Source organism: Corvus moneduloides, chromosome 3, assembly GCF_009650955.1.
Source record: "Corvus moneduloides isolate bCorMon1 chromosome 3, bCorMon1.pri, whole genome shotgun sequence".
In the NCBI taxonomy this organism is placed as follows: domain Eukaryota; kingdom Metazoa; phylum Chordata; class Aves; order Passeriformes; family Corvidae; genus Corvus; species Corvus moneduloides.
In genome coordinates this window covers 66,014,466-66,032,018 of record NC_045478.1, presented here as the reverse complement: position 1 = coordinate 66,032,018, position 17,553 = coordinate 66,014,466, and the positions used below count along the sequence as shown (strand labels likewise).

The 17,553-nt window shown below is 36.7% G+C and overlaps 1 long non-coding RNA gene across 2 annotated transcripts in view; it reads left to right on the top strand.

The window, feature by feature from the left end:
* Positions 1-7,143: 7,143 nt before the first annotated feature.
* The window catches only part of LOC116440817, a 63,053-nt gene continuing 52,643 nt past the window's right edge, over positions 7,144-17,553 (top strand). Inside the window, exons 1-3 of one of the 2 annotated variants that reach the window (XR_004238772.1) lie at positions 7,144-7,236; positions 11,105-12,195; positions 12,307-15,159. This is a non-coding gene — a long non-coding RNA (uncharacterized LOC116440817). Of the gene's footprint in view, positions 7,237-11,104; positions 15,160-17,553 lie in introns of both variants that reach the window. The other variant, XR_004238773.1, reaches the window with a different exon arrangement.

Sequence of the window (17,553 nt, the reverse complement as noted above, 5' to 3'; positions counted from 1 at the left end):
AATAGTTCTCTTGTCTATGGATAATCTTATTAGTTATAAATAACGTCCATATCATCTTGATCACTGTCTTGAGTGATCTCCTCACATTTTACAAGACTGTATTGTGAATGGATTTTCCCTTCCTCAACCCTTAGACAAGACTTAGTGAACTCTGTTGGTATTTTTCTGGTGAAGAAGATGGAAATGGACGCTGGTGTTAGCACAGTAAGAGCTTGTATCGTATTCCTTTAACACAAGGAAACAGGCTTCTTTAAATTCAGGAAGCTTTCCAAGCATTAACTGCTCACGGTATTTATGCAAATCTCTACGGACTGCAAAGTTCAAGTAGCCTACACCCAGCTTCTGGTTTCAAAGGCTGCTGAAATTTAGGACAATCTGCATCAGTCCCACACCTCCACTCCTTGTTCACTAGAGCTCTCTCCTATTTCAACAGCAGAGAAGCAGAGAAAAAAAAGTATATAACTTCTTTTAGCAGATATTGCTCCTAATAAGTGACATTGCTGCTTGCCTTGGGTTTTTTTGTACAATGGAGTAAAGCTGCTTTTGTTTTCTATCTACAGCATAAGTAAAGCAACCTCCCCAGAGCTGGGGTTCTCCTTCCCACTGTGCACTGGACCAGTGGTTATACAGGGCCTCCTACCCCTGCCTTCTCTCCTTCCCTTGGTATGCCTGGGGAAAAGTGGTCTGCAGCTCATATCAAAGTTACAACTGCAGCCTGGCTTGGGAAGATCTTCCCGTACCTCAGTCAGAAAATGCTAATAAGAGTTAAAGCTTGAGTAGATAAGGTAAGATAATTCACCATATGATGGGCAGATGAGAAGTTAGAATTTTCCAAGAGAACAGACTTTCAGTTTTGGAAAGTTATAAGCTGATATAAAATCATCAGTGCCTTGTAATTTGTAGAATGAAGTTTCCAGTATCATATTCCAGTTGTATCTCACAGTTTGGTTTCCATACGGAATGATTATCTAAAAAAATCTCTTTAAATGAATGGTACTGTCAACAAATATTGCTCTTGGATATTCAACAAAAAACCTTGAAGGCAAATATATATATATATATATATACACACATAATTAATGATGGAAGTTGCTGGGGATTTTCCACTCATATTTACCAAAATGTTCATAACTACACTCCCTTTAACTTCTCTGTCATTGCAATATTTCATTACCAGCTGAACTTGGGCAAGGCTAAGTGATCCACTGGAGAAAACTGAAAAATTATTTTTAGGCTTTTTAAGCCAACAGAAAACAGATTGAAGCTCTGCATATTAATTTTTATTCTGAAAGTTGAGGGTTTTTTGAAACTTAGTAAAATGTCAGAAAAAGCTCTTATTGAGTTGTTTTTTCCTAGCTTTTTTGTTGTTCAATCAAAATTAAAAGCGCAATACTTATTGAAGTTGAAGCTTATTATGTTGTTTTATGGTAAACTGTTCCTGATATGGCAGAAAAAATTAAATAATACATGTACTAAATTTTAATATATTTTCACTGTTTTTACTACTAATAAAAATTTTATTCACACATTTCTAATTGTGGTGTACCTAAATGAAATGTAATCTGCCTTTTTCTTCTCCACTGTACTTCTTAAAAAAAGGTAATTTTGAACTTCAAACTGTTTTCTGCAACCCAATGTAAGTATGTAGGGAATTAATTAATGAAAGCATCATTTTTGTTTTATGCATGAAAATAATCTATTATTTTCTTTTGTGCTCTACATCAATTCAAAGAGTCCTAGTTTTCTTTTTGATAGCTATGAAGCATGGATTTTATCACAATAATTTTTAATGCTATTCAATACTGGGTTTAGGTCCTGCTATCCTTATTTGCACCCAAGCTTTTATACAAATTTTTAGACTATGTGATTATACAATCTATGGAGAAAGCCACATGAGTTGGGAAGAAAAACTTCGTTCCTTCTGCGATCCAGTTGCATGCAGCCCCTGCAGCTGCCATAGAAAATAGGCATTTATTCAGTGAAAATGTGGACTTTTCAGTCATGGTACTACTCTAAAAACAGGCTAACTTGTCTACTGGCTCTGCAGATCATAGGTTTAGAGGCCTCTTTAGTTTTGAAAGCAGAAGAGATTTTGACCAAAACCTCTCAGTAAGAAGAGTCAATATTTTGAGTGGAAAATGAGATGAATCACTTCTGTTTTATTGCTGGCAAAAGCAGCTCACGTAACTCTCTTCTTGGTGTCCCCTGTAAAAGAGAGGATACTGAATTGTCAGTGAGTCGTGACTTGTTCTGTGGCTTTGTAAACAACAGAGATTATAAACTCATGAATACAGTACTAGGGAAAAACAGAAACCCAAACTGTTGTCAGGCACTTAAGTTACAGTAAGTTTTATGGGTGGCCCTTTACAGATTGAAGGTTTTTTTGGTATATACTAACATATATCTTTGCCTGCCTTTGTTTATGTGTATTTATGCATATATAAACATACAGACGAGCATACCTACATCTGCAGTATTCAGCAAGCTGACCCACAAAATGCTATAAATAATAACAGCACTGTGTTGGACATGGACTACTGAAATTTTTATAGTCCTATTTTGCCCACACAGTTGAAGAACACTGAGAGAGTACATGTGATCTTAAGAAATGTTATTTATTATAACCACACTTTCATAGATGACAGTACAATGCACTGTGGGTTGTTAAATAGTTGGTGGGCATTTTTGAGAAAGAGAAAAAAAATGAATGAAGAGAAAATATTGAATAAACGAAGTTGTACTTTGATTTCAAATCTCAGTTTACACTTAGGATATACTCTAATAGTCTAAACTTGTCATGCAGCCATGGAAGTGCTAAAAGCTTTCAAAAATAAACATATCCAGATGACAGAAGGCACTTTATCCTCAGGGTAATGGATCTCTGTATTAAATACAGTAACATATGTATAATAAAGCATATGGAATATGATATTTGCAAAACCATTTACAGAACACTGTGTACAGGTGTGCAAGGAAGATATAAATACCTCAGTCATGACAGATAAACTGTTACAGAATCAGGGCCACAGTTCTTGCCTCTGCTGTGTGTCTGTAACTGTAAACACACTGGGGAAGAAGGATATTCACATCAGAACTAATTGTAAGCTTGCCAAGATTGTTCTTTGGGAATTCAGATTTAATTGCTTTCTTGAACTCTCGTATAAGGAGTTGTTCTCACCTTGTTCCCTGTGTATTGTTGCCGTTAACTATTAATGGGAGTCCTGCACCTAGAGTGCAGGGAGAGTGTCAGTTCACCTGACTTTGGGCACCCTTTGCTCCTGCTGCCAGCACCATTCCACTGGATACAGATTCTTGGCTTGTTGCTGGATATGTGCTCACTTCTTACCCACACAAAATCCTCCTCAAAAAGTTCTGAGAGATTTTAATTGTTCACTCTTTGCATTGCTATGACCTCATCGTCTTTATATTTGAACTTCTATTCTTCTGTATAAAGTGGCTCTACAAAAATAGCACTGCCTAACTCAGCTGCGCTCCCTCTAGGTATTTGGAGCTGCTGACCAATATAAAGGTATTTTTAGTGTTACTCCTTTTAGCTCTGCAGAATCAACACAGGTATGACTGTGATCTTTCTGTAGATTCACTGAAAATGTTTCAGATGTTTTTCACTTAAGTATTTCCATCACAACTAAAACCAAAAAAAGTAAGTCTTCTTTGGTCAAGAATGGGTGATGGAACTAAGAGCGAGTGTGAGCAATATGCTGTACCAATGCTAAAATTGTACTTAGCTTCTCCTTGCTCCCCACTGCATGATTACTTACAGCTTGATGACTCAAATAATTTTTTATTACTTCTGGGTTTATTATTGGGTATATTATTCTTTGGGGTGAGATCCTTGTTTCTACTGTCTGCAAATCAAAAGACCCACAAAAGAGTCTTCCAAATCTGCCAGTAATCCTGGCTGAATTACAAATGAGAGCCTTTGTCAGTCTTTTGGGCAACCTCTATTTGGAAAGCATTCCCCTCTGAGCAGCTGGACACTCTCCATTTGGCATATCCATTTTGCAGTAATAATAATACTTTAGGATACTTGGTTATGTCATCAAAGTAAATTGAGAGTGCTGTCTTTATTTCACTGAAGAATCTGACCCAGAGATGCTGCACTTTGATACAGTTGTCATCGTGTCACTCAGATAATACTAAATAGTGTCTGGAGAGAAGCAACTTGCTAAGAGAAGTAAGTAGCAATGATCTGACTTGCTCAAATCAAGGGAAACTTCAGAAGTAGTTGATGGACAATGAGAAGTTTTCAGTTGCGGAATCCACATTTATTCAGATTGTCTTAACTCTCACTGACCTTGGCAGTACTACAGGGGGTATATTTTTCTGTGATCTATTTTTGAATATCCAATCCAGTGAATTGAGGGCATGATTTTTAGTAGCAGACTTACTGCTATACTTGTCATTTCTCTTTTTTCAAAGGAGTCTTTTGAAAAAAACCAACCAGAGTTATCGTGGAAAATAGTATATGTAAGATCCAGGACACTCCTTTTTTCTTCTTTTCTTTGAGAGTAAACAAAATACATTTCAATTTTTCTTCGTATGCTGAAGCGCTGTGGTCATGGAGGCTGCAGCAATGTCAAGTTATCAAATATGGTGGAGGACCATGAACAAACTCAGTTAGCAATTTTCTGAACATTTGAGACTCCATTTCCTCTAGTATAATTAAAACAAAGGCTTTTTTTTTTTTTTGGAAAATAATGAAAAAATATTTTCCTCCCCATAGATCTGGATGAGGATCTTTTTCTTGTGTTTTGTAGTTGGATGGTTCACAGAACAACCTCCCAAGGCATATACTAAAAACCTTGTTGCACTGGAACCTTTAAAAGTGCCTACATGTTTCTAGGCATGTGCAGGATGTATGCTAAAAAATCTACTGCAAAGGCAATGATTAGACGTATATTTACATACTAGTGTGAATTTTTAATTAATATCTTAGCACTTCTGTCAGATGCTTTATAGGATCCTCTCTGGAAATTCTTACTATTCAAGAACACTGCGTACCTTGAGATTTAAAGAGGAAGTGCACACAAAATCATACATTTGACATTGCCTTGGATCCTAACATTGCTGAAAATAACTCAAGTGTTGACAATCACAGTTGATAATACAGTAGAGCAGAAAAAATTATATATAGTATGAAAAGTAAGAGAAGTAGAGGAGCTAGAATAAATAGAATCAAGCTTTGAAAGAAGATGAAGAGTGCAAAAAACGTGAAAGAGATAAATTTAGAAACCTGACAGGCCATCAGCACAACAGTATGGGAAGGAAGAGTGAAAAATGACACTTCGAAGATATGACCGCAAAAGCCATAATAAAATGCACAAATGGGCATTCTTCCCATACAGTCTTTTTGCTTCCTATACTTTAGCTCTATATGTCAAGGCCATGTAATTATTGCAGTTAAAAAAAAAAAAACAACAAACCAAAGAAAGGCTAGTTAAACTAAAGCCTATTCAAGAATATGATATATCACTCTCAAATGGAGAATTAGACTGTGTAGCAATTTCATTTGAGTGAGTGACAGTCAAAAGGGAAAAAATGAAACAAGAAGGAAATGAAGCTAAGTAATTGGAGGAAACAGAGATGTCATGAATTGGAAATGAGTTTTGCTTTGAGGTGCTGACTCAGATGCATAGCTCTCTATAAAAGCTACAGTAAGAATAAAAATAGACCAGAATTTTAGTTATGAATAATAATAAAAGAGACTTTTATTTGCTTCATGTGCTTCAGAAATATCCAATTCTTCTGCTTATGAATAGGAAAATAGAAAATCTGCTCTATCCTTCTTTCAGACTTTGAGCCTTAGCCTCAAATCTGAAACCTGTAAATAGAAAATAAAATGTATAATACCAAACTTGTTTTATTTCATCTTTATTTACAACCATTCAGATGGATGACAAAAGAAATGAAATTCAGGTGGAAAAAGGGAGATCACTTATATGCATTTTTTATAGAGATGATCAAATAGATAAGCAACAGACCCTTTCTTCAGGCTTCATTTAATAAATTTGTCAAAAAGAAGCAGTTCAGATGGATGGTAAACAAAATAACCAAATGCAATGTCAAGGGAAACAGTTGGGCATGAATACTTAATACCTTTTGCTATTTTCTTCACCATATCAGGATTTTTAATATTGCCTTTAAATCTGAATCACGTTTTCAGACTTTGGTTTCTTTGTTTCTGGTTTCCAAATCTTCTCTTCTGAAAGTGAATTATTAGTCTTTCATTGTGTGATAATATTGTGTCTCCAGCTTTTTTTCCATTATTGTTCAAAATTCTTTCTAGTATCTTTCATCTGCCATATTATATCCCTGCCACTTTTACAATCCTAATCACAGGTCTGATTGCACAAAAGATGTCAGGACAGATTTACCTGCAGACGGTTATATTAGCAGGGCTAATAGCTGATGGCACACATGGATTGTTAATGGAGAAAGTTATAAAGGCAGCAGAGAGAGAGAGCTAGAGATGGAGGGAGTGAGGGAAAAAGAAGAGGAGGAGAGGAGAGGAGAGGAGAGGAGAGGAGAGGAGAGGAGAGGAGAGGAGAGGAGAGGAGAGGAGAGGAGAGGAGAGGAGAGGAGAGGAGAGGAGAGGAGAGGAGAGGAGAGGAGAGGAGAGGAGAGAGGAGAGGAGAGGAGAGGAGAGGAGAGGAGAGGAGAGGAGAGGAGAGGAGAGGAGAGGAGAGGAGAGGAGAGGAGAGGAGAGGAGAGGAGAGGAGAGGAGAGGAGAGGAGAGGAGAGGAGAGGAGAGGAGAGGAGAGGAGAGGAGAGGAGAGGAGAGGAGAGGAGAGAGGAGAGGAGAGGAGAGGAGAGAGGAGAGGAGAGGAGAGGAGAGGAGAGGAGAGGAGAGGAGAGGAGAGGAGAGGAGAGGAGAGGAGAGGAGGAAGGAAGGAAGGAAGTCAGTCCTCTGGCACAGCAGAGATGAACAGTCTCATCTGAGGATCCTTTTCCAACAAAGCAGGTGATGATGGCTAAGGAAGCCAGGTACCTGAGGACCTGTGCAACAGTCCTTTACCACTCTTACAAAAATATCTAAGCCACTTCTTGTCAGGGACTTTGTTCTTCCTCACAACTGCTCAGCCAAAGAGCTAATTTTCCAAAAAATTATTCTTTCCTCTAGTTACCAGGAAGTCTTGACTTCAAGAGGCAGCAAAGCTCTATAACAGTCCTACTGATGAAGACCTCTAATGTCTGGTGGAGCGGAATATCTTCCAGGTATTGTTGTTGTTCCTTACTTTCTGATGCTTTCAGTTTCAAAGTTGCCTTTTTTCCCCATCAGATCCCACTGAATATTTTCCTTGTCCCAGAGATTATAGAATGAGGTCCACTGTAGCAACATGTCTCTCTTGCATGCACACAAATGCAATTTCCTTAACTTGTGTAGAATTATATTTGACATTAGTCAAAGTGCCAAAATATACACATCTTGGGCATTTACTTAAAACTATGTTTTTCAAACACTGCCTCAGACCTCTACAGAGAGCTTCAGAACAATTTCTTCCTTTGAAACAGAGTCAGCGTTGGATGTGATTAGAAGGACTTATTCTTTTATTCGACATGACGATTATTTAAAATACCATATAAAGGAGGAAAAAAAAAGAAAAAAGAAAACTGGAGTACTAATTGTTTAGACTGAGAAAAATTTTAGTATTATCAAGTTTTTATGATATTTGATAAGTAAGAATAACTTCTTCATTGGCTGATGCCTTTTCTTTTCAGTATATACATTTTATTAAAGATACCCAGTATAGCTGGATATTACAATGTCAATAAATCAGTCCCTCACTGAGAAACACAGCTCAGAGACAAATTTTTATTGTCCCAAATAAGAGTGACAGAGCATTCTGAAATGTGAAGACAGCTTATAAGCATTTGGCATAAAATCCAGTTACACAAAGCCTCTTTTCCCCAAAAAATGAGGTGCTGGAACCCTTCAAATTCGCAGTTCTATTTTTGGATGACTCAGAGCAGGGATTTGAATTAATGTATCCTGCCCAGAAGAACACCTGAAAAAGCAGGCCATGAAGTCATTTTTATGCTATCCTCTTGTTCCATGAATATTTAAATAGTCTGTGCAGAATATCATGGCTCTGACAGAAAAGACTGAGGGAGAGCTACATCTACCAAAATATTTGAGACTGCTTTATGTGCTGTGAATGGTCAGATCCTTACATCAAGAAAGGTCTCGACCCTGTGCATTTCATAACTTTATATTAATCCCCTGAGAACTGGGTTATTAGACAAAAATGAAAAATTAGGATACATTTTCTGTGTCTAAAACGTTGCTTCTTTTGTCTTTTATTTCAAATATGCCAAAATAAAATATTCTGTTTCAGACTGAACAAAATATTTTGCATGAGCCCCAAGTGATTAGGTTTTCTTTTCAATAAAAAGGAAAAAGAATTATACAAACCAGAACGAAAAAATGACCCAAAATGAAATATTTATATTTCAATCCGGCTTTCAGATAAAAGCAGACATTTCTTGAATGGTTCTAATACTTAGGTCTGATTTGAAGACCTGCTGAATATCTCCTCTTTAATTGACTTTAACCCAGGTGCCTTGCTAAAAGCTGAAACACACTGCAGCTCTGAGAGTCACCTCTGGAACATTAACAAGCTGGGGACGCAAATGTCAGCAAGTTTAAGTAAACAAAGAGTTATGCTGATTTACGATAAAAGAAGCTCAGCATAGTGCTTGTTGCCAGGCTCAAGAAAGTATTCCAAGGTTTTGTTATCTCTTGGTTTAATTTTATACACTAAATGAGGAAGGTTAATAATTCCCAAGTGAATCCATGGCTGGTATCCCTATAGTAAAAGTGAAAAAGGCACTGTGGCTTTTGCATTTCTGAGTAATTACTCAATATTAATTCCACAGGTATCTGAGACAGGTGCTTTGCACAGAAAAAATGTGCCATAGCTATGACAGAGGAATTTGAATGTTAAATACATCTGTAAGATTGACTATACCTTCAGTTATACCTAAGTAAAAGTTTGATCCTACTGCTTTTATCCTATAATTGCACAGAAAGAGAAAATAAATTACTGTGAGCATGTCAATGAAGTTTATTACATATTTCTATATCTGCTTAGGGGGACAAAATTATCTACCCACGCGTAACCTACTGGACACCCTAAATTCACAACAATGTATAGATGGCACTGAAGAATCTGTTTAAAATTAGTAATTAATTGTGGGTAAATTAATGTAGCGGGAAAATTAATAACACTGACACAGGAGGAGTTGCAAAGGTGATAAGGGAGCAGACATAACTGCTGGGCATGATTTTAAAGTTTAGGCTGTATAAAGTAGATCTTTTACGTTTTAGGCAGGCTTAAATACTTTACTGATAGAACATGCGTGTCTCTCTGTGTGACACTTTGGTTACCCACTGTAACAAAGGAAGAGTTACCTACTTAAGAGGAGATAAGTACCTAAGAGATATCTATCTATCTATTTAAATATGAAGAAGGGACTGAAGAGATGATAATGCTTAGGATCTAGTCCTGAATGTACTAGTCTCTTTATCTAGTGAAAATTTACTCATCTGTGGAGAGCACTGGGAGGTGCAGATACTGCAGAGAAAGATTTTGGGATTCAGGAACACAAGAGAATTGATGCTACTGAAGATGACAGCTTGAATGTCTGGCTGCTGCATAAAAGCAAAGCACAACTGCTTAAATGTTCCAGGTTAAAGCCTTGTCTTATAAACTATGTTGGACAAATATGAGACAGACTCTGCATGTGATGTGATGTTAGCATCTCCAGAAAAAAAAGTCTGAATAATTGAATCTAAAAGATCAGAAGAGAACTACTTTAAAGCACTCATGACTTTGCGGATGACTTTGAAATGCAATCTGTTAGGACATAAAGTTGCATAAATACTTCTAATCAAATAGAGCTTGTGTATCTCTTCCTTGATTTTTCTTAATTAACAAAGGAAAATTGAATGAGGATTTTAATAAACCCCAGACTGTCTCAGCTCTTTCCTTTATCCTAAAAAGGCAATCAAGATAGATGGAGAAGGTGAAGATACCCTCAGTTCCTTTGCTTTCCCAATAATATTTCCTTCATTGTACCTTATTTTGTTCCAAATGTTTGCATATGGATAATTTTTCTGGTGTCCTGTGTTAGAGTTTTGATTCTTTCTACCCTGCTACGTCTCTTATTACTATTCTTTCTAATTTTTCCCTTCATTTTACATTTTCCACTCCAAAGATATTTGTTGGCATTCCTGAATACAAGAGCTATTTGGTTGCTACCTGCAGTTTGCCATAGTGGTACCAGATAAGTTTGTCAGAATCTCTCTCCTGAAGCATAACATTACAGATGAGAGGCATTACCTGAGGCATTACTGGTCCTCAGACTCACTTGCTGGGAAACAAGCAAAGAAAACATGGCCTGAATCCTGAGACTGTCATGTGACATTTTGGGTGGAGAGGCCACTGGGAAGACTACATTGCTCCCTTTTGTTGCTTCTCAGTTAGGAGCAAAATACTTCCTGTCAGATCTCCCCTGATGTTCTCATTACATGGCCAAGGCAATGATGAAAATGATGTGCAGCTATTCTAGAAAAACAAAGGATGATATTCTTGATTACTAAATAGTAGATCTACTTTGAAAAAAAACCCCAAGATAATCTTAAAATAAACCCCACAATCTTGGATACTGCTTCTGTGGGTGATCATATGAATCTCCTATAAGCTATGTTCCCTCATCTTTTTCAAGGGTAGATAAGCCTTAGTGGGTTAATTTAAATTCTATTTTGTTGTCTATAATGAATATCTTTTTCCTTATCTCTTATGCCTTCTGTTGCCTACATATGCACAACTGAAGCATCATTTGACCTGGGGAGTCTTCTAACTGTCCATCTGCTTTTATTAAAGCTGCACCCTCTTGGGGTTCTCTTTCTTCTGGACCAAGGTGCAAATGGAATATCTCCTGGTTTCCCTCATATTTCTCATCGCACCCCTTATTGCCATCTGTCTCTCTTCCTCTCTCTCCCTCTTATTTTAGGATCTTAATTTTAGTTTTTCATCCAAGAATGATTGTCATAATTCTTCCTTTCTCCCTTCACTTCTAGCAGCTGGATTGCCAATTCGAAGGAAGGAAGGAAGGAAGGAAGGAAGGAAGGAAGGAAGGAAGGAAGGAAGGAAGGAAGGAAGGAAGGAAGAAAGAAAGGAAAGAAGAAAGGAAAGAAGGAAATCAATCTCTGGAATTTACGTTCCTGTGACTGTTTTCACTTATCACATTTTTTTTCTAGATCCATATTACTTAATATCACCATATTGTCAAGACTCTAGAAGAAGGAATCGATACCCTATTCTTTAGGAGTATTCATTTTACAGATATGTTTGAATATCCTGGAAAATCTGTATTTCTGTGTACTTCTCAAGGCTAACTCTAAAACTGTAGAACTTGAAAATGTCTTTTAAAAATTGGAAATAATTTTGTGATCTAGGTTCACAGTCCAGATACATCTTGATTATACATAAGAATGATAGGTCAAGTTATAGAGCACCCTAATATGTTTTTTTCCTTTTCCACTCCACGTGTAATTTCTTCTGCAGCCCAAGTTTACTCATCTTACAGAGAGTTACAGCATTCTCTGCTGGGGATTTTTGAGAACATTTAGGCATAACCAGAGAAACCACATTCAATTTATTCATAGCAAAGATGACACTGTTACTGCTTTGTGCACTTTTTCTAGAATTCCTATCCTTATTTTCAGTTTTGGAGATCTATGTAAAATGATTGTTTTAGTCCAGTGGTTCTTTTGCATTCCCACTAGCCTTACCCCTTCCCTTTCAGGGTCTCTAAAATAACCTGCTTTTTAACAATAAAATCACTGCACTGGTTTGTAGGACATGAGTTTTCAGCTGCCAACCAGGCATAACACTACTTTTGAGTATGTTGCTATTGCAGTACTGTTTATTTTGGATTTATGGCTGTTTCTTCACTGAAAACTTGAAAAGGTCAGCTTTGTCTCAGTAAGAAAAAGGGAAACTTTTGAAATTTGTCTGGAAAAAATTTTTCTTGCCCATTTCTATTTTTACATAAAATTTCTTCCACTCTTAAGGTTTTGGAGTCAATTAATCTGAGATCAAAAACTTAAATGGCCCATTGACACAGCTGCCTCTTCTTCTAAACCTACCAGATGTGAACCTGAAACCAGTAAGTGAAAACTCAAATTAAGCTCTAGATCCTAAATTAATATTAAGAAGCAAAAAATCCTATTGACAAATCTGCATTATCCACTTTTCACCTTGACTTTCTCTTCCTCAGAGGTCAGGTGATTAATCACAATCAATCCAGGAGCCCACCAGAACAAATGGAAAACCCCCACATCTTCATTATAGTGGCTGAAAAAATTATACTTGAACAGCCAAAAGAAGAAATGTGAATGCAAAAGTGCATACACGGCAAATCATTCGGTATGACAACATATGTGTAACAAAATCATTTATGTTTTTGTGTAGATTACAAAGGTACAGAAAGAAATAAATTATTTTCTGTAGGATGTGTATATGTAACACCACAAGTAAAATTCAAAGAAGCACTTAACAAGGACATTTCTCTTTAGGTTGAGAACTTATTTTACAGAAGTTCAGCAGTGACATTTTAAAAACAATTCAGAAATATTTATGTGGGAAGCTGTGCTTCACCTTAATCCAGGTATAATTATGATTGTAACATTTTGTCATCATCTGAATATCTGAATAAGGGGAAAGCATATTGGCTACTTGGAACATTTCCTCTAATCTTTTGCCCTTGGAAGTCCCTGACTCCTCTAATTTCTGCTTAGGCTAACTAAAGCTAATATATCAAAGATACTTATATTGGTGACTCATAGAGTAAACTGCTGCTCATATTCATTACTTATTCTATCTCTAATAGCTATCTTTTGTTATAGTAAGTGCTATACCCAGGCATATGGAGACTGCTGACCAAGAAAAACAAATATAGTCATCCATACAAAATGTGTGTCTGGACTGCTGAGATATGAATTCACTACAGAATTAACTTACCCATAATTTCAGAGAAGAAAATCATCCCTTTCACTTGGGGGTGAGGAAGGGAGGATCAGATGGAAATTAGCAGTAGAAAAGTGGAACCTGTCTAGGTTCTGCATAAGAACTTCATACTTGTTCTAAAAGCACATGGAGAAGAGTGAACATCTTCACTCACTGTTCTTTACTGGTAAAACTTGCCTTGAACAGTTTCAGCCCCTTGAGTCAAGTGAGGAATCCCATTGCAAGAAAGACTTACCCTCAGTGGAGGAGGATCATGTCAGGGAACATTTAAACAAACTGAGCACACGTGAGGAGTGTGCTCATCCATAGGAGCTAATGGGATGCAATCATGAGACCTGAGGAAGTTGGTCACTGTCATTGCAAGATTATACTCAATTATCTTTAAAAGGTCTGCAGACCGGTCAGCATCAGCTGAGACTAGCACAGTTGGCCAGAGCATAGTGCTGATAACACCAAGGTTGTGGATTCAATCCCTATATGGGCCATTCACTTCGGAGTTGGACTTGATCTTTGTTGGTCCCTTCCAACTCAGAACATTTTGTGATTCTGTGATCTTAGTCCCTGGGAAGGTGAGAGAGGAAATCTTCCTGGAAGCCATTCCCAAACATATAAAAGTCAAAAAGGAAATTGGGATTAGTCTGCATGAATTTATTAAGTTATATGCTTAACCAATCCAACAGCTTCCTATGGTATATTGACCAGCTCTGTAGGCAAGGGCTGACAAGTAGCTGGCATTGTTTATCTTGATTTCATCAAGCCTTTCAGAATTGTCTCCCATAATATTCTTACAAACAAAATGACAAAGTACAGAAAGTCTAGAAAAGCTAGACAAAGTCTAGAAAAATTGACAGAGATGGACTGAATCAGACAAGAAAAACAGAGCCAGATACCAAAGTACGTAAGACAGCAAACCAGGCCTTGAAACAAAGAAGCTATTACTAAACTGTCAGGCTCAAGGCTTTCAGTCAGCAAAACAAAGTCCAGTTGGAGACCAGTCACTAGAGATATAGCCCAGGGGGTAGTGCAGAAATTCTGTCTGAATGGACACTGTGCTGATCAAGAGACACCAATGTACCCTTGCATCAAAGGTCAACAGCCTCTGGCTTCATTAAGAGAAATCTTTCCAGTAGGATGAAGGAAATGATCATTCCCCTCCACTTAGCCCTGGTGAGATATATCTGTAGTGCTAGGCCTAGTTTTGAGCTCCCCAGAGACATAAAGAAAGACATGGTGTGAGTCTCGAAAAGGGTCACAAAAATTTAGATACCGGAGCTTCTCTCACAAAGCAAAACAGAAAGATGGCTCTGTTCAGCCTGAAGTTTAAAACACTCAGGGGGATTATGTCAATGTGTAAAAATACCAGACCAGAGGAGGTAAAGACGACAGAGCAAGATTCTTAGTGGTGTCCAGTGCCAAGACAAGGGGCAATAGGCTCAAATGGAAGTAAAGTTACTTCCCTTTAAACATTAGAAAAAATATATTCTGTAAATCAAATTAGAATGTGTTTACTGAAAGCAAGGTCATATACAGGTCTCTCAGAGAGGTTTTAAAGCCTGCATCCTTAGAAATATTAAAACCTCAACTAAACATGGTCTTGATGAACATTTGAGAAGAGGATTGGCCTAGATAATCTCCAGAGATTCCTTCCTGTCACAGCTATTCTGTGATACAGCAATAATATCAATTTTAAACAGGACCCTGACTCTTGTTAAGTCTTGTATGGGCACATATATAAGGCTTTGATCCCAGCTAGAAAAACAATTAAAATCTATATTTTATTCAGTCTTAATCTAAAAAGGATATTTTCTCAGGAGATTTTTAGAATACAGCACAAATAGTTAGTAATATCTGGGAACAGATTAGCAAAATCGTGCAGGAATTCCTTAAAAAAAATTGCAGCAGATAGTGGCCTAGGGTGTTTTTTCTGCTTCCTAACTTGGTGTTAGACACTGCCTTAGAACTTTATCACATGTTAAGAGACCTTTATCTTCTGTCTTCTTTAAGACAACAATACCAGCTTTCAGAACTGTTGAAGCTAAGACGATCTTAATTTTCTACAGTGTCCTTCACCACCTCCCAGATTTCAGTAAGCTCTACTTAACAAGTAAGTTCCACAGCATAGAAAGGTTTTTACCACTCATTTATGTGCCAAGATTATTTCTCCCTGCCTTTTTTTCTGCTTTGCCTGTATGATTATATTTCCTTTATATATAGAGCATAATATATAATCCAGTCTGTTTCCCCTTTCCTTTCCTTTCCTTCACACACACAGACTCTTCCTTCCTTTTTTGTGTGTTTGAAAACCAAATGTAATGTATTCATCCGAACAGCTGGGTAACTTTCATGCTACATGCAAATCAGTTTAAAAAGTAACAAACCTCGGGAAAATGTGGCAAAAACGTACAATAGCTCAAATTGTAATTCCGATACAAATCTCTCACTGTTCAGAAAATTGTGTTCATTGTGTTTTATTTTTAGAAAATTCATTACAAGAACTTAAAAAGGAGATGTATTCTTCTGCATTGTGGCATATTCAGGAATTCCATTTTTATCTTGTAACTCTATTCATTTGGGAACATGCAGTGAAACAGCAGGACAAGGCTCATTTCAGAAACAGGGCAAAGTAGGACAGTGTCCTACGAATGACAAAGAAAAAAATAAAAAATAAATAAACTTAAAGAGGCATGCTTCCAGTTTTCTATTGATTTATGTTCTTGTTTCTATAATACTGTAAAAGATATAATTTTGAAATGAACCCTGGCTAGCAAAATAAACCTGAACATACAGATGCTGCATTTGAATGTGGAAACTTTGTTTCTCATGTGGAAATACACATGGAGTATGGACTTTCTCCTTGCTGGAAAACAAACGATAGGGAATAAATATTACATATACAGCAGTTTGGAATGATGGATTTAAATTTTTTCTCATTACAGCATTGAAACTATTGCAATTTCCCTGAATTAATTCTGGTGTAATTTGAATATGGATTACAATCATGACAGGTCAAAAAACTGAAGCTAATCTGCCAGCGAGTCATTGTTACTGAGTAAAGATTTTACTGGGCCCAAGAAACAATTAATTACTCTCAAAAATATTTGTATTTTCTAAAAAAATCCAGACACTAAGGAATTCTAATCTTTCCATTTATTTGTTTCAAAAAAGACATGTTTGCCTCCTCCTCTGTTCTCAGAAAGTAGCATAAGAATTCTGAATGGGAAATCAAGATAATCTGGCCTAAGAGTTCACAGTCCAAACATATACCCAGGAGTGTAAATTACTTGGTGAGGTTTTTCTAGTTACTAACCCTTGCAAGTATGACACTGCTCATAAGTGTAGCTCTTTTCTTCTAGCCAGACTTTAAAAAATCAGCACCTATTTTGGTCATTTCTGTAGCAGTCAGTTAATAGTGGTAACTAGAATAAGGAATTGAACACCTTCAGAACTTTTGAAACATGGATAGTACTTGTTTAAATAAATGTGTGTCTTAATGTTTGATAAAGAAATGCATTTATCAATGTCATTAGGTTCTGCAGGGAGAGATTCTGCAGGCGTATAGAAATGAAGCAACCAGGTTCTTCCATCTAATTTAACTTGTTAAAGTGATCAGCTGTCGCTTGTTCTGGACTATAACCTTTCAAAAATCTGAAACCTTACCTGGTGATCCAAATAAGGGGGCAGAGAAGAACTGGGAAATTGGTAGAAACCTATTTATTAAAATTAAAATAGTTTTTCCAAAAAGTAAGTTAATCATTATCACTTTTGCTGACTGCTGTGTTTTATCCAATACAACTAGTGTAATAAATATTCACTGTGCTGACTTCATCTGTGAGCTTTGCATCACAATGGTAGAGCATTTGGGTTACAAAATTTAACAACTGGACTACTTTTTTTTTTATCAGAAGTCACAGAAGCTTCTGATTTATGTTATCTTTCTGCAAAAGTTTTTACTCAGTTTTGTTTTTATTAGTAGGCTAAATTTAATGATATTTAGTTTTAATAGATAGTTTAGATGTATTTTCAAGAATTATACCTGTGGTGGTCACATTTTGTTGTTTTATGGTTTTACAATCACATTTCCTGTAACCTCCGTGTGTCTGAAATGCTTTTGATTACATGGTACTACTCATTTCTCTGTAAGATTGCAATCTGACTTTCCCAGATGCCAAATACAGGTACAAGCTCTGACTCCATCAGTCTTATTCTCAAGCAGGTAGACTTAACATTGACCTCATCAGCACTGATATCAACACATCACATCTGCAGGCTCACACATCCCATGTATTTAGGAAGTTGTCTTGACTTAACACTGCTGATCACCCACTAAAGATTTTTTTTGTTAGAGTTCAGGTTGCAAAATGAGACTTGTCATAGATCCACATCCTCTGCGGAGTAGACAGAGTTCCATAACAGGAGCACAAATTCAGGCAAGCACAAATAGCAGTGGGCTTTTTTAAACAAAATTCAAGACTGAGACAGAAGCTTCAATTTTCATGAC